This window comes from Desmodus rotundus, chromosome 3, assembly GCF_022682495.2.
Source record: "Desmodus rotundus isolate HL8 chromosome 3, HLdesRot8A.1, whole genome shotgun sequence".
NCBI classification, from domain to species: Eukaryota; Metazoa; Chordata; class Mammalia; order Chiroptera; family Phyllostomidae; genus Desmodus; species Desmodus rotundus.
In genome coordinates, this window is record NC_071389.1 from 136,726,149 (window position 1) to 136,744,544 (window position 18,396).

General features: G+C 38.3%; 1 protein-coding gene and 1 long non-coding RNA gene across 2 annotated transcripts in view; one reads left to right on the forward strand and one right to left on the reverse strand.

The window, feature by feature from the left end:
* TMEM19 (transmembrane protein 19) overlaps positions 1–8,491 on the reverse strand; it is a 316,102-nt gene extending 307,611 nt beyond the window's left edge. The window contains exon 1 of the mRNA XM_071221006.1: positions 8,482–8,491. The gene's annotated coding sequence lies outside the window, so the exon portion shown is untranslated. The remainder of the gene's footprint in view (positions 1–8,481) is intronic.
* LOC128780541 (uncharacterized) overlaps positions 1–18,396 on the forward strand; it is a 118,649-nt gene that overhangs the window by 64,323 nt on the left and 35,930 nt on the right. The gene's annotated exons all lie outside the window — the stretch shown is intronic.

The window sequence follows — 18,396 nt, forward strand, 5'->3', positions numbered from 1 at the left end:
ATAAAGTTTTATCGGCATATAGTTGGGTTTCTTTGTTTACGTATTGCTTAAGGCTGTTTTCACGCTACAAAGGCAGAGTGAATAGTTTTGACAGAGGCTATATGGCCCTCAAAGCTGAAACTAGTTACTGCATGACCTTTTACAGAAAAAGTCTGCTGACCTTGGTCTAGGGTGGAGAAAGTAAAGACAGAAAACATTAAACCCATATTGTAATAAAGAACACAAAATGCCACACGCAGAGTAGATGCTTAAAAAAATCCTTCAGTTGGATAGGAAGTATCTTTTGCTGGCTAGCTCAGTTACAGCACCACGTTAACAAGTCCAGAACCATGTCGTTGACCCTCACGTGGGACAGTCATCTTCGCTCTAGTTATGACAGTCTAGTCTATGAACACAGACTTACCTGTCAATGCCAGTGGACTATGCTACAGATTCATGGTGTTATTAGGGTGACAGGTTGAAAGTATATGACTTTTCAATGCAAAATTGTCAACATGGCAGAGCAAATAACTTAAAGCATATCCAATTCTGATGCTGGCTCATAGTGTCTTTGTGGTTAAACTGAGAGGTGTTGGGAGGAGTAATGGCCAATAGAAAAGAGACTGCAACCAAAACAGCAGCACCTCTATGACAGTCTTCCTTCTTTCTGCTCAGTGGAGGTGGCTGATGTCACAGCCAGATCACTATCTCTGTGGAAGAAGCTTTATTTAGTTCAGAAAACTCAAGACTTTAATCTTGGGAAACAAAAGTCAGGGACAGGGACCTAGTGCCACCTCTTATCACTAAACTGGTAGTTTAAGGATTTCCAGTATTGCCCCTGTAACCTTGAACTACCTGGGGAAACCTGCCTTTGGGCTGTGAAGCAGAGGAGTCCCAAGGGAGGATGTGGGACATTATCATTATGTGAATTTCTGGTCTGCTTGGGACGATGAATCCCGCGCCACCACCATGCTGCCACAATTGGGCATCTGTGGAAGCCCACCCACCCGGTACAAGTATGGAGGAAGCAACTGGCTTTTCACTGCGATGCCCAACTAGGAGAGGGAGGCACTGGGCTCTTTCAGATCTGGGAACTTAGGGATAACAAAATTTCTTACTTATGTCACAGGTAGAGGCTAAGCTTACTGCCTATGAAAAATACCTAACAATTGATTTTAAAATGGCTTCGATAAATGGCCTCGATGACAATGTTTAGGATTGGGTGAGAAAATGAACATCTCTCAATTTCACTGAATCATCAAAAAACGCAAGATCTCATTTTCTTCAATTAAATTAGCTTTGCTTGTTCATGATGTGATTTCTGCTATCAAACCTGGTGAAACATATAAATCGTCTGGTTTTCAGTCAGTAGGGGTGACCAATTCAAGCAAATGGCTTCACTTGACCCAGGGAAAATCTAGTCAATAGTCAGTAAAAAGCCGAGAGAGTGAGAGAAATAACGTCCCGGCAGAATAAATTTATTTAAAATGATGGCGCTTAGCGGATGAGGGAACTCTCTGGCTTCAGGAGGTTGACCTTCAGTCTGCACATCGTGAGCTAATTTCTGTGTCATTCTAAGTTAACTTCGTGCTGTCGCATTGCCTTGAAATGTTTTTTAGAAGAATTTATTTATTTATTTTTATTAAAAAAAACCCAAACATCCTAATCGACTAAATGTATAGCTCGCTCTATTTTCTTCTTCTACTTAAAAAAAGGACATGGGGTTGGGGGAATTCAGCTTCTTTCCTAGAAAATATCTTTATAATAAAATTAACACTAATTAATAGATGGTTGTGAAGTACAAATACAGGCTGATGTACATAAAAATGAAAAGATTTTTCTCCCTCCTGTTTTTATACCTATTCTTATTGATGGTTCTTGCCAGTTCTTTTTTAGCTCTCTGTCCAGTTTGGTTGAGTCAACCACTAGGGCGACCCCAACTTCCCATCCCTTGTGACGTCAGGAGGGAGGGCACGTTTTCTGACACTGTTTTTCCTATTCTCTAAAATCAGGATTATTATAATACCTAACTAGGGTTCTCATGAGGATTAATAACACAATGGATGTAAAATGCTTAGCAGAGTGTCTAGCACATAGTAAGTATTAAATAGATATTAATTATTATAATGGAAAGTCCAAAATAAAATGTGGCAGACATCTCTCTACCCAAACAGTGATTGTGAACTGAAGGGTATGCATCTTGCTGGGAATCTGAGTTTGTGCATTTAAATCTCAATATGGAACTAAGTGTTTAATTCAGAGGAATCCAGATAATTTTCCTGAATGGGAATAATTTCTGTTCTTCTGAAGTCCCGGACCCCCTGGGTATGGTAGGACGCTTTGTCCTGAGCATCATGGGGAGCAAATTGAAGCAGAGAGGCCTGCTTCATCTTCCCAGGAAAGAAGAGTGTGGGTTAGATGTACTAACCATTCAAGATGGCTTTTACATTACATCTGGGTCCCAGCTAAGACCAGGAGAGGACAGGGATTGCTATTGGAATGTATATGCGTCCTGTGGGTTAGAATGAGTGCATTGTAAAGGGGATATGACAGTCTGGGAAGGCAAATTATTCACTTACTATAATTTGATTTGATGACAATGGGGTGGTTGGGTGAGTGGTACCACCAGGGAGCTTTTTAGGAAAGAATGAGGATGTGTGGTTGAGGATATATAAATGCCCACTGTGCTGTGTCTTTTATGTAGGTTATCTTATGGAAGCATCACAACAACCTTGTGAGATGCCTGTTATTACTTCAGCCCACAAAGTATTATTATTTCGTTCTCACAAATGGAGGCCGTGAGAGGTTAAGCAATTCTTTGGAGACCACATAGCAAGTAAATGGCAGGGATGGGATTGAGATTCAGTTCTCAGACTCTAAAGTTCATGTCCTTTTATTTTATTTTTTAATTATAAAATACTGCCTTCCTTTAAAATAGGATGAGCAGACACACAGAGATAATTCATCTGCTAAATACCTGGGATTATGGGGTTGAGAAACAGCCTTGAAGAAAATCCCAAAAGCTCAGGGCCCAAGAAACTGAAAGTGGGATCTGTAATTGGGAAATGGGTCAGAGCCCACCTGGCACTCTGCTGCCGGGATGGCACTTCAGAAATGTCCTGAATCGAGCCTTTCTATGCCTTCTGACCAGGTCATTTAATGCAGTGCCTCTGGGGACTGGGTGTGACTTTGAGAGAGACACCTTTAGCCAGGGGGCCATTTCTGAAGGGGACTCAGCTGGGAGCTGTCAGCAGGCCATGCCATTGGTGCTGGGGGGAGTGGGCTCTAGGAGGCACACCACCCACCAGATCTCTGCTGTCTCAGGTAATCATCCACTTGCATCCCCCTCTCCCCATTTCCTTCACTGCCTCCTTCTACCTCAGTCCTTCAATTTAGGGGGCAGAACATTCCTATTTACTGAGTATTGTGTGCTTGGCACTGTGGTAGGTATGTCACATATGTATTCTTTTTTTTTAAAGATTTTATTTTATTTATTTTTAGAGAGAGGGAAACAAGGGAGAAAGAGAAGGAAACATCAATGTGTGGTTGCCTCTTGCACACTCCCTACCAGGGACCTGGCCTGCAACCCAGGCATGTGCCCTGACTGGGAATTGAACCAGCAACCCTTTGGTTCGCAGGCTGGAACTCAATCCACTGAGCCAGACCAGCCAGGGTACATATATATATTCTTATGTAACCCTCAAAACAGTTCTAAGAGGTAGGAGGAAACTGAGGTTTATAGAGTAACTTGCCTAAGGTGGCAAGAGCCAGAGCTAGGTTTCCACACAAAGCGGTTCATCTCCAAAGCCACGTTCCTCCCACCACATTGCCGCGCCTCTGCCTCATTCCCATCGTCTCTATTCTCCTTGCAGTTTTCAAAACTACTATTTCTAATATCCTTTGGCAGATAGCTCTACAATATGCATCACCACCTAGATTTTTGGGAATGTGTTTATTTTATTTAAAAATACCTACATCATCCCTTTTAATACAATGAAGTTAATTTGAAGGGAGCTATACAACTTAAAATCTGGTAATCATCACGGATCTACAAATATTGAGGTGAAGACAAAAGAATTTCATTATGTTTATTAGAAGCTCACTAATTTAATTTTGAATCTCTTCATCAAAATTTCTTACAATGTGATAAAAACAAGTCTTTAGATTCCAATCAGTTTCTTAAAACCCCATATATTAAGTTATTAAAATTCTGTCTCCCCTTAACTTTCAGTAATAACTTGGAAAATCACCTCTTGAAAGCAATAACATATTAAAGAAGTTCATTTGACTATAGAAAGTTGGGAATTTAAAAAAAAATGAGAATAGTAAAGCAATGTCAATTTAGTGATAGATAAAAGGTAATTTTTCTCTCGATTTTTTTCCCTGTGAATTTTCACAGTGTTCTTAGCTCCAAAAAGATCATAGTTATTTTTGTTTGTTTTGTTTTGTTTTGTCTGTTTTATTTTAATAAGTGCCAAAGGGGGAAAATGCTTCTTGGTCAAATTCCTTTTTTACAGAGCTGTTGACAGTTTCGTGAATTTCAAACCAGTTTCTGTTTCTTTCCTTACTTCCACTGAAATCTTTAAAATATCTTTTAAAAATATGTGTGTCAGCCCTACAGATTACTTCTAAAGTATATTGTTGTGAATCAAACTTTCGTACCAGTGATTTTCCCCCTACTCTCTAAGGTAATGTAATTTTTTAGTATTGTTGGGCCACAAAATTTCCAAGTCCCAGAAGCTACTGGCTTTCTACACACATCTGTCGAATCAACCAATCCTGCTTATTACAGAGATGTCTCTGTAGAATGTTGAAAAAATCTTACTGTTTTTTTGCCTTCATGGGAGGAGGTAGTTTCCATTTTGTGCATTTCCTTACAAAGAATGGATTTAAGGAACAAAATAGACTCCACCTTTCAAAGTCAGCATCATGGTGTTCAGCAGAGAAATAAGTCCTTGGCAAAGGACCCTGACTGACATGCTGCTTTTTCTTTCATTCTCCAACCAACAGCAGAAGAGGAGATTGGTTTCTGACCTAAAATGTGCTTTTCTTTCACTCTTAGATAGTTCACTCTTGCTCCTCATATTTGGAGTTATCTTGAGCAAGGTCTCCCGAGCATCCTTCTCTGTCTGAGTTCCTTAAAGGTTTAATTCTTATAGGCTGGTGGCCCAGCACTATGGCAAATTAACTTTGGAAGGTTTTCTTTAGAAGGCTTTAATGCCATCTTCTTCATTCTTTTTGTTTATTTAAAACCAATAGTATATTTTTCAGTACTTTACTGGTTAAACATTTTCCACCAGTACCTCAAAAAAGACAAAGTGTTTTTGAGTTTTGACCATCCTGATTAGTAAAAACATTGAAGCACAAAATGATTTAAAGTTTGTATGCTTTAAAGATCAAGTAATTAAAAAATACCCTTTGTTCTTAGTTTTATGTGTAGGAAAATCTTGAGGTTAATTCGCTGACCATGTGGGATAATTTGACTCTCAATCAGTAAATTTAAAAGATCTTTCATAACATAAAAAAGATCCAGCCTTGCCAAGGACAAACGACTGGCACTGAAATTCCTTTGTTAGCGTAAGTCATTGATATGTAAAACAAAAGAGAATTCTTTGGCAGAAAACAGAGGAATTTCCAGATGGTTTCTATCTATTTTCTCATTGATTGTATAATTAAAATCCCCTTTAATCATCAGAAAAATTGAGATAGAATGTTTGTAATAGAACAGTGCTGTGTTTTAAAGAAATACTTCTTCTGTGGTAGATTCACTAGTAATGAAGTACTGGCAGCAACTAATTTGTAAATTTGCACTGTGAAGAAAAGATATCCAGACAGCTCACTAGCCTATTTATAGCATTATGTTGCTTCTGCCAGATAAGATCAAACTATAATCCATTAAAATAAATCTGAATTGGCAATGATCACGTGATTTTCAGATGATATTTCCCTTTACCTGGAAGCAGGATTCACACTTTGATGAATGAAGAGGTGGATTAGTTCATTTGTTAGATTAGTTTCTAGTGAAAGCACCAATAAACTAGTTAGTAAACTACTTGTAGTTCATATCATCAGCAATCACGAGATGGAATTTATTTACCTGGGGTACCCTGACCCGATCTTGCTAGACTGTATTCTGTGAAACGATGTGCCTCTTGATCACCTTGAATGTTGGTCACCAGAACTACATTGCCATGAGTCCCTTCTACATCCCACCTTCTATCACTAGATTGCATAATATTACTCTATTCACGTAAAATGTACATGTATATGCATGCCTTAGGTTGGTGGATGACTATCTTTTTAGATTGATTGGCTACTTGGACACCTGTGGTGACTTTGTATGACATTATATCTGCAAATATCTCTATCATCTTGGTTGTTAAATGATATCTTTAGTGATTTTAAAATGGAAAACGAGTAAATAAAACCAAACCAAAAGTTCTAGTGGTTGACTTGTACTTTTTTTTTTTTTTTACTTTGTGGTAATTTTTAAGATCTTTACATTGGTCCAAGAACTGAGGCAATATCGTTAAGGATGCTGATGAGACAGAATAGAAGATGGAATCTCTTTCCCACCAGTTCTGGGCAAGAGCCATAGGGATAAAGTAATGGTGGATCCAGTTCTACAGAGAAAACATTATTGTTGTTCTAGTTTCTCAGCTCAGGGAGGAGTGGGAAATATTGTGGAGAGGGTTTAATTTTCTATGGCTCCTGCAAGCCTGTGTAGTTCCTGATGGGCAATGATTCACAACCAAGGAGCTAAAGGCACGAGAAGGTAGGTCAGGATGCAGAGGTAAAAATAACTGCTATGCTTATTATTAAGTACTGACTTGCACTGTTGAGGATTTAACAGCTAGAGAGGGGTACCATCATTATCCCCAGTCTGTGCATGAGGATAGCAGAGAATTTGGGAAGTTAGGTGATTTGGAGAATCTACAATTTAAATTCGGCAATTTCACCGGGAGAGGCAACCTCTCTAGGCCATTACATTATTCTGCCTCAAAGCACAAACATATCCTCATTGCATAATCAAGCGAAGGTGCTCATCACCATTCTAATTAGGATTTCAAAAGATCTGCATCTATACAAGGGAACATTCCCACACTAAACATTTTCAGAAAAATGGATCGTTCAGTGGGGAGCGATGATCACAGGAAGGACTGGAAAGGGGGAGGGTGGCACTCAGGGTCTCACCTGTCATGCCTCTGCTTGCCAGTTGCAAGAAAGCCTCGATTCCTGCTCTGTATTTCCAAACCAAGATTTATTTTCGTGCAGGTTTTGTAAGGTGCTGGTTGGTGTGTGACTATTTTTTATTTTGGTTGACAGATAACTTAGAGCTCGGTGGTGATCTTGCAATGTGGTCTATTGCTTAGCACCTTGCTCTATTTAATTTTCCACTCGTCTAAGGAGACAGGTACTATTACTATAGCTCATCAATTCTAAGTCCCACATTCTTCCCCTCCCCCATATTTTAACATCTCTAAATCAGGATATCTTTTATAATTGATGGTGTATGTGTATCTAGTTTAATTGTCAGTATTTTTTTTTTAGTAGCAGATAAAATAAGAGCACAATTTCAAAAATGATGGTGTTTTGGATGCAATGGTATACAGTATCTCCATTTTACAGAGGCAACTGTGGCAGTTAAATAATTTCTTCTAAGTTACTCAAGCAGGAATTGGTTGTGACATGTGATGGCTAGTTGTTGAGAAAAATCAGCTTTGCCTTTCATCCTGGGCACAGTTGTTCTACATTTTCCAACCTCCCTGGAAGTTAAGTTTGGCATGAAACACAGCTTCAGACAATGGAATATATATGAATAGCTGAACCCATAGAAATCACCCACTATTCTCCACTTTTACTTTTCCTCTGTTGTCCAACTTGATATCAACGTGCAGGGCAACCCTGGGAGCCACCTGTTGAAGATGCCTGAACTTCTGCGTTTTGACTCCTGAATGACTGTGTGGAGGAGAGCTGCCTTCCCTTCCCCACTTTCCCTAGTTTACTGATTGATTTTATGTGAGAGACAGATAAACTCTTATTGTGTTAAACCACTGAAATTTTGGGATTACTGTGTTGCAAATAGATTGTTACCTAAATTAATACACTGATAGAGCTGGGATTCAAACCTTGTCATTCTAATTCTGAAACCTGTCTTCTTAATTAGCATATCTTAAAGTTAGTATTACATTGAATAAAGACTTCCACAGAGAAAGAAGTTTGGGGAATAATTGAGCAAGTTTTTTAATGTGACACTTCTTGGAGCCACGCCAGTCTGCACTGTGCATCTGTAAACAGTGTCACACGCAGTTTTGATAGCTCTTGATGACACTGACAATGACTGTATGGTAGACTTCTAATGACATTAAATTATGGTCTGTGTAAAAATGTGTTACTTCATAAAAGCTGGTAAATACATTTCAAATTATACTTTTGAAAATAATCTCTCCAATCTTCACGATTTTCTAGTGTTATACTTTCCATCTAGTCGATACATTTTGTGTCATTCAAGAGACTTAATTACCATATAACTTATTTTGTGGAAGTTATTAAATGATAATTTCTTTCTTTTTGTACATGCAAAAAACTATAGAGATATTTATTGTGCATGGAACCAGAAGGTCTCTAAATCGTTATCGTTATCTAAAACTTAGCTTTAGGATTTAAAAATATTTTATTTTGTATTTTAGAGACCTTGTTATATCCATTTTCCCTTAATTAAAAAATTTTAAATCATTTTTTAATTATCAAGTTCATTTGCCATACAATATTATGTTAATTTCATGGTATACCCCAGTGATTAGATATTACATAACTTACTAAGTGACTATCCTAATAAATTCATTACCCATCTAACACCATATATAGTTTTGTAGTATTACTGACTATGTTCCCTATGCTGTACTTTACATCCTCATGCCTATTCCCTAACAATCAATCTGTACTTCTTAATCCCTTCACCTCGTTTACCTATTCCCCTCAATCCCCCTCACATCTGGCAACTGTCAAATGTTCTCTCTATGAGTCTGTTTCTGTTCTGCTTGTTCTTTTATTTTGTTTTTTAGATTCAATTGTTGATAAATATGTATTTACTGCCATTTTATTTTATTTTCTTAAGTATTTATTTTTGTTTTTAAATAAATTTTATTGATTATGCTATTATAGTTTTCCTAATTTTTTCCCCTTTATCCCCCTTCTGCCCTGTACCCTTCAACCCTCTAGCATTCCCCCTCCTTAGTTCATGTCCATGGGTTGTACATATAAGTTATTTGACTCCTCTGTTTCCTATACCATTCTTAACCTCTCCCCATCTATTTCATGCCTCCAATTATGCTTCTTATTCCCTGTACCTTCCCCCCAGTTCTTCTCCTCCTTCTCCCCACTGGAAACCATCCATGTGATCTCCATTTCTCAGATTCTGTTCCTGTTCTAGTTGTTTGCTTAGTTTTTGTTTTTGTTTCTTTTAGGTTCAGTTGTTGAGAGTTGTGAGTTTGTTGCCATTTTATTGTTCATAGTTTTTGATCTTCTATTTCTTAGATAGGTCCCTTTAACATTTCATATAATAAGGGCTTGGCGATGATGAACTCCTGGAACTTGACCTTATCTGGGAAGCACTTTATCACCCAGTCCCCAGAGGCACTGCATTAAATGACCTGGTCAGAAGGCATAGAAAGGCTCGATTCAGGACATTTCTGAAGTGCCATCCCGGCAGCAGAGTGCCAGGTGGGCTCTGACCCATTTCCCAATTACAGATCCCACTTTCAGTTTCTTGGGCCCTGAGCTTTTGGGATTTTCTTCAAGGCTGTTTCTCAACCCCATAATCCCAGGTATTTAGCAGATGAATTATCTCTGTGTGTCTGCTCATCCTATTTTAAAGGAAGGCAGTATTTTATAATTAAAAAAATAAAATAAAAGGACATGAACTTCCATTCTAAATGATAGCTTTGCTGGATAGAGTAATCTTATAAGTAGGACCTTGCCTTCATGACTTCAAATATTTCTTTCAAGCCTCTTCTTGCCTGTAAGTTTTCTTTTAAGAAATCAGCTGAGAGTCTTATGGGAACTCCTTTGTAGGTAACGATCTCCTTTCCTCTTGCTGCTTTTAAGATTTTTTCTTTATCTTTAATCTTGGGTAACTTAATGATGATGTGTCTTGGTGTGTTCCTTTTTGGGTCCAATTTCTTTGGGACTCTCTGGGCTTCCTGGACTTCCTGGAAGTCTATTTCCTTTGCCAGATTGGGGAAATTTTCCTTCATTATTTGTTCAAATAAGTTTTCAACTTCTCGCTGTTGTCCTTCTCCTTCTGGCACCCCTATGATTCTGATGTTAGAGCATTTAAAGTTGTCCCAGAGTTTCCTAAGCCTCTCCTTATTTTTTTTAAAATTCTTGTTTCTTCATTCTGTTCTGGTTGAATGTTTATTTCTTCCTTCTTCTCCAAACAGTTGATCTGAGTCCCAGTTTCCTTCCCTTCACTGTTGGTTCCCTATATATTTTGCTTTATTTCACTTTGGGTAGCCTTCATTTGTTCCTTCATTTTTCACCTGAGCACAATCAGTTCTGTGAGTGTCCTGATTACCAGTGTTTTAAACCCTGCATCCGATAGGTTGTTTATCTCCTCGTTGCTTAGCTCTTTTCCTGGAGTTTTGATCTGTTCTTTCATTTGGGCCATATTTCTTGGTCTTGGCACACCTGTTTTGTTGTAAGGGGGCAGGGCCTTAGGTATTCGCCAGGGCAGGGCAACTCACGTTGCTGCGTTGTGGCACTGTCTGTGGGGGAGGGGTTAGAGTGGGAATAATGCAGCTCCCTGCTCTGCTCTAGCCCCACTTTCCAACGAACTCTTTCATGTGAGACTGGGAATTTCTCCCATGGTAGCAACCCCTGCAGTAGTTTACAGCTGGCTTTGAGTCTTTAGTTTCCTGTTCAGCCAGTCCTGCCATGCCTGTGCAGTCCTCCACCTTGCTGTGAGTCCTCTCTGCCTACTGGTCTGTGTGAATATTTCTTTAACTCCTTGGTTGCTGGAGTTCCATGCAGTTTGATTTTTTGGCACTTCTGGCTGTTTATTGTTTTTGGATTGGTTTATATCCTTCTTTTGGTTTTGCGAGGAAGTGAAGTGTTTCTGCCTATACCTGCATCTTGGTCAGAACTCTACTGCCATTTTATTATTCATATTTTTGATCTTTTTTTTCTTCTCCTTAAAAAATACTCTTTAACATTTCGTGGAATATTGGATTGATGGTAATGAACTCCTTTAGCTTTTTCTTGTCTGGGAAGCCTTTTATCTGTCCTTCAATTGTAAGTGGTAGCTTTGTTGGGTAAAGTAAACTTGGGTGTAGGTTCTTGCTTTTTATCACTTTAATATTTCTTGGCACTGTCTTCTGGCTTGCAAAGTTTCTGTTGAGAAATCAGCTGACAGTCTTATGGGAGCGCCCTTGTAGGTAACTAACTGCTTTTCTCTTGCTACTTTTAAGATTCTCTCTTTGTCTTTAAACTTTTGTGATTTAATATGATGTGTGTTGGTGTGGCCCCTTTGGGTTCATCTTGTTTGGGGCACTCTGCGCTTTCTGGATTGTATGTCTATTTTCTTCACCAGGTTGGGGAAAATTTGTCATTTTTTTCAAATAGGTTTTCCATTTCTTTCTCTTTTTCTTTTCCTTCAGGCACTCCTACGGTGTGAATGTTGATACACTTGAAATTGCCCCAGAGGCTCCTTACGCTATCCTTAATATTTTGGATTTTTTTTTCAGTTATGATTGGTTGTTTTTTGCTTCTTTATATTCCAAGTCTCTGATTTGATCCTCTGCTTTATTCACTCCACTGTTGATTCCTTGTAAATTGTTCTTTATTTCAATTAGTGTACCCTTCGTTTCAGACTGGATCTTTTTTTTGCTATTGAGGTTCTCACTAAGTTCATTGAGCATTCTTATAACCAGTGTTTTGAACTAGGTATCTAGTAGATTGCTTGTCTCCATATTGTTTGGTTATTTTTCTGGAGTTTTGTTCTGTTTTTTCATCTGGGACATTTCTTTTTGTCTCTTCATTTTAGCAGGCTCCCTGTGCTTGTTTCTATGTAGTAGGTAGAGCTGCTACATCTCCCAGGTTTTGGTAGAGTGGCCTAATGTAGTAGGTGTCCTGTAGGGTCCAGTGGCACAGCCTCCCCTATTACTCAAGTTGGGTACTCAAGGTGCACCCTCCTCTTGTGGTTGAACCTCGATGGCTGTTGGCACATCAATGAAAGGGATTTATCCCCAGGCCAATCAACTACAAGGACTGGTTGTGACCACCAACCACTGTGGAGGATCAGCTGCTCAGAAGCTGACCCAATGGAACAGGACTTTGATGGGGCTCAGGTGCTGGGTAAGTCTGCCTCTTGAGTGTGATGTTTGTGGAGGTGGTTGAGTGGTGCTCCTGTGTTGTCTGAAGCTGTCCACTGGATTTGCTGGCTCTGGAGCCTCTTAGGCGTTGCAGGACAAGGTCAGCCATCACTTGTATTCTGCCTGGGGCCCTTCAGCATGAGCTACAAAGCAATCTACAGATGGCTGCTATTTGTGCTGAACTTAGAAGCATCTTGGTGAGGCCAAGCTGTGAACCAATGTCAGCTGCCACTAGTGCCAGGCCTGCGGTCACGTATTGAGAGGTACAGGGCATGCTGAGGCTAGATGCTGCTTGTCTGAGAGATTTTAGGGAAATCTGAAGCATGAGCCAAGATAGGCCATGAGTATGGAAAAGCCACTGGAAACAGCTTAAGTTGGACCCACAAGTTTGGTAAAGTAGGGTCTTAGGGAATCACCAGAGTGGGGAAAACAGTAATATTCAGGGTGATGGAGACTCAGAAATGGCACATGTCTGCTGACTCTGTGGGGAGGGGGATCTCAGAAAGGGAACAATGGCTTCTGTCAGCACTTCTGTCTGGCAGAAAGCTGCCCACCGTGCTCTTGCCTTGATGCTAGACAGTTAAGTTCTTCTCTAAGTGTTCCTGGTATGTGGGAGCGGCTGCCTAAGTGCTAGAACTCAGAGGGGGTGAATCCAAGTAAGTCCTTGTACTGGCCCTTTTAAAAGAACTGCCTGGGGCTCCAGAAACCCTCTGTCTCCCTCAGCCTCAATCCCTGCTGGTTTTTACAACCAGAATTTATGTGGACTTCTCTTCTTGGCACTGGAAACCTGGGTAGGGGGTGCCTGGTGTGGGCTGGGACCGCTTGTTCCTCAGGGGGGATCTTTGCAGCTGAGACATCCCTCCTGATTTTTATCTGCTGCACCTGGATGTGGGACCAGCTTGTTCTGAATCTCCTCTCCTCCCATCAGTCTTGACATGGCTTCTCCTTTAATTCTCTTGTTGTAGGACTTCCATTTAGCTGGATTTCAGGTAGTTCCGAATGATGGTTGTTTTGTAGTTTAGATGTAATTTTGATGTGGTTGTGGGATGATGTTAGTACCTCTTTAAGCAATAATTTTAATTAAAACTCCTTTGAGGACAGTGTTAGTGGTTTTCTTATTTACCACCATGTTCATAGCTTCCTGGCACAACGCCTACTGCATGGTAGGCACTCAGAAAATACATGCTATTCTAGTTAAAGTGGTAGCATTGTGTAGTGGGGTGCATGTTAAACTAGGTGTCCAAAAGTACCCCTAGTATGGGATCTATGAACCTTAATTCCTTCATTTATAAAGCAAGTATAGTGATATTATTCCATTTACTTCAAAGGATTCTGTGATGATCAAGTGAAATAATAATATATATGAGTTCTTTGTAAAAGTAATAGAGGATATTGGTACTACTACTGGAATTAACTGCTCAGCGTTCAGTGGACTGTATTTAAAACATATATTTTCACACAGTTGTTAGCCAATGGTACAGATTTTATGTTATACATAGGCAATACAACAGAATCATGTTTCTGCCCCTGGGAACCTGAGGAAAGTTGAAAGGCAGTACACTTGTGTGCTCATCCCTGCCTAGCTCACAGGGCCAGTGTGTTTTCTGGGCATACCAGATAGTCATATGGAAATGCATTCAACAAGTGTCTGAAAAAAGGATATAAAGAACTCCAGAGGACCAGGAAAAGTTAGTTAAAAACCACATAATGAATAATGTTTTAGATGATCTATCTGGGAACAACCGAATTCAAGTTTGGAAGTCTTTTTTCTTCCTTTCTGAATTTTGCCATGTCTGTTTGCCTTAGAATGAGCAACACATTGATAATCAAAAACAGATTAGCGTTGGAGTGAGTGTCCTTCACGTCAACCCTTGGTTTCCCTTTGGTTCTATATAAGAAAGTGTTCATTACTTTCATTGGCATAAGCTTCTCATTTTGAAAAGTACTTGGATGAAATGTGTCCTTGTGGTACTGAGTCTTCTCCCTGTGAGTGTACTTCGTATATTGGATGTGTTGTCGAGTGTATTTGGACCCTCTTTAAGTGTTAGCAGTGAAATTATCTTAGATTGCTTTCTTTCAAACATAGATCTTTCGTCACTGCTGGATCGATGTTTTTATTGCCAAATGACAGGGCCACATGTGTGGGGTATTTTCAGGCAGTAACGTATGGGTGCTGTAGTAAGAGAAGGAAATAAAGCCCTTAGGTTTTGGTAAGGGACTGAATGACTTACTCCCTTTTCCAAGAAACAATTCCAGAAACACAATGTTTTCTCCTGAGCTTAAATGAGAAGCAGATACAACAAAGCCTTTAAACTGAGAACTAATAGATTCACTGGCATCAGGTACTGGAGGGATTGCACATTATTTAGACTTCGCAAAAAATTGGCTATGCTTGTTAGCTGGGGGTCCAAACATTCTCTGGAAATTATTGTCTGTGTTAACCGTAAAACTACTAAACAGTTTATTATTGTCAAATTCACTTAAAATGGATAACCTTGATCTCTAAGTAATTCCCCTTAAGGAGTTGCCTGTGGTAATAATATATTTTAGACGTTTATTGTTAAGCATTTCAATAAATCAATATGATTGAGGAAAATTTGATATTCCTATGGAAATTTCCATGCTTTTATTCCTCTTTCCATATTATTAAGACTAGTGATTTCTGTACTAAGGAATCTGGGACTAGCGTCTTCTCAGTTTAAAGTATAGTTTATGAATTTGATGGAAAGAATGTTACTGTGGAAATTCATTTATTTTCCTTAGTCTGCATTATCTATCTTCATAGTCTCCAAGTTTGCCATAAACTCCTGTCGACCTAAATTAGTTCTGTCATCTAATCACAGACATAGCCTATATATTTACCATGAGAGGGATGGGGGCCCCAAATACTTGTTTAACCTAGTTTTCTGATGCATCCTTATAAAAGTTATTGTTAAGATCATATAGAGATTCTATGATCAGCTGTATGTAAACAACTGACCCTTTTTGCCCAGGACTGAGGGGTTTCCCGGGACATCGGACAGTGTTTTGCAAACTGGAACAGTTAGTCATCCCAGTGTTTTAATGTATATTAGTAATATATATTAAACTCACAGGAAAAATACCTAATGTAACAACACAATATTAATTATTTTATATTTATATAAATCCCCATCAGGTCTTCATTTTATTTAGGGATTGTCATTAGATTGAACTCATTCTTTGAAATATTGTTTATTTAATTACTGATCATTTTAATAGAGATAAGAATATTTCTGACTTTTAAAAATTTTATTTATTTCACTGTCCAAAATACAGGATTTATTGACAACTTTCTATATCCTTTCTTAGTTTTAATTCAATAACATATAAGAAGTTACAGGCAAACAACTTCTTTAAAGTATTTTTTAATGGTTTATTTTTCAGTTGCTTAATTTCTATGTTGAGATACTTACTTTTAGAGGTCATTAAACATATTTCCATTTCTCTCTGGGTTTAAGCAGAGTAATTATACAATCCTTAATGTACTGATTTTGCAGAATCAGACACTTAAGTTTTACATGTCTGAAAAATAAATCTCTTGTCAACACTCCTTTTTATTTCCCAGAACTCTGGTTTGTAAAACAGGCTTGATGTGTGTTGGCTTTCTCTTATAGATGACTCTGCTCCCTCTTGTGAAATGTTGTAATCCAAAGCTTCAATGAGCTTGAACCATCTCAAATATTGAATATTTTAAGATTTGGTTTAGTGAGACAGAGCATATGGGGCAAAGAATGCCTACCACATATCTGAAGACTTTGAGCTTGAAAGAACAACCTTAGAAATAAGTTTCTCTTTTCCTTAAAGTTCATCGGAAGGGCTTTCCTTCCTTCAGAATTGAAAAGAATCAATTTGGACTTAGAGGAGTAAAGTGGGTCATAATACTGACCATAACAAGGTTACAAAAGCACATTAAGCCACTCTGGTTATAGCTAATAGTTTCCTTGCATGGCCACACATTACTGGTCCATTTATTTCTGCTGATGGAACATGGAATGAATGACAAATGTGGTGAATGTCCATTTCATTGCTGAAGGAAGTGAGAGCAAATAGAAGGTGTAGCTTGTTGTTTTCTCTAGGAGCTTACGGAAATAGGTGTTCTAATATTATAAGGCAGGAGACACCAATAGGTGACCATAAAATGATAGAATTTGTTTTCCTGATTTTCCCCTTTCTTACGTAGTTCATTGGTTGTTTTGCTATCCTGTACATTACCAAGGCCTCAAATGCCCTCCGCGATCTTCTGTGAGTAGACCCTTGTGAGGAAAAGAGTCAAAAGTTGAACTGAACTGCATGTCATGTCTAGTATCAGGTGAAACCCTGCTTCCAGGGAGAACTATTGCCATTTCCATTGTAGGTACTTTCTTGAATCAATCTCTTTCTCTGTGTGTATAATTATATTTTAAATATTTTAATGTTATTTAATCGATATTTTAATGTTATTTAATTAATATTGTAATGTTATGTAATTATATTTAAAATATTTTGGTATTTTTTATCAGTGTACTAAGTACTTTTAAGATTCATATTATATTTATATATTTCCAATAGGAAAAGACACATTTTAATTATATCACAAATAGCTTTTCATGGCATTAATTTATATCTATAGATCTATTTCTTGAGTCTGAAATAGGTAGATAGATAGCTAGGTAGCTAGATGGATAATCTTCTATAAGGGAGTAGCTCTGGGTTAACTTTTAGCAGTACTACATGCTGCCCTACTTAAATAATTCAGCTGTCCATCCAGATTCGAACCTGACTGCTGCACAAGAAATGTTATTTGTGTTTTACTTTTGAAAAGTAAGTTCATGTTTTTCTTTTTGGATGGTAATGGAAAAATCAGAATATGTGGATTTTAACCCCTAATGATGGTCCTTAAGATTTTGCTTTTAGGTCATTTTTTAAGTATATTGTATTGATTATGCTATTACAGTTGTCTCACTTTTTCTCCTGTTGCCTCTCCTTTCAAAGGATTGCTTCTTCTTCCAAAGGCATCTCTTGTCAGGCACACCCTTTCACAGGAAAGGGTGATAGTTCTTCCTCAGCCTTTAATGCTGAAGCAAATTAACCATCTTGTATTTGTGGGCTCCAGAAGAAAGGATTCTGAGTCTTTCTCCCTTACCTTATTGAGATAAATGGATTAGACATGAGAGGTGCTGAAGCGGTCCCATTGTTCAGATCATATAGAGATTCAGAATTTCTGAATTGTTCAGAATTTCTATTGGGAAAGAAAATCTGAGGAATTTGACATCTTGGTAAAAGGGGAGCTAGTAAAGTGTAGGAAAGCAAAGCTGAAGGAAGTGGTACTAATAGTGTGCTTTGTGATAAATAAGTGTGCTTTGTGACCTAGTAAGTTCTGAGTCCATCATGTTTTCCCAACTTTGAGGCTGAAAAAGAATTTGCTGTTCATTGACAAATTAAAAGTATATGTGTTTTGGTTGTATAGCACAATTTTTAAGGTGTACACATAATTTAATAATATATGTATACATCGTGAAATGATTGCCACAATCAAGCTAATTAACGTATCCAATACCTCACATAGTTACCATTTTGTGTGTGTGTGTGTGTGTGTGTGTGTGGTGAGAACATTTAAGATATCCTCTCTTAGCAAATTTCAAGTATACGATACAATATCATTAATTATAGTCACATACAGAATGGAAGAAAATATTTGCAAAACACATGTGATACAAGGTTAATATCTAACATATGTAAGAAACTCATTTGATTCAATAGCAAAACACAAATAACTCGATCTAAAAGTGGCAAAGGACTTGAATAGACATTTTTCCAAAGAAGACATACAAATGACCAACATGTGCCTGGAAAGGCACTCAGCATCAGGACTCATGAGATACCGCCTCACACCTGTTAGAGTGGTTAGCGTTAAGAAGACAAGAGATAAATGTTGGCAAGGATGTGGAGAAAAGGAAAGCCTTGTGTACTGTTGGTGGTAATGCGAATTGGTGCAGACACTATGGAGAACAGTATAGAGGTTTTTCAAAAAATTAAAAATAGAACT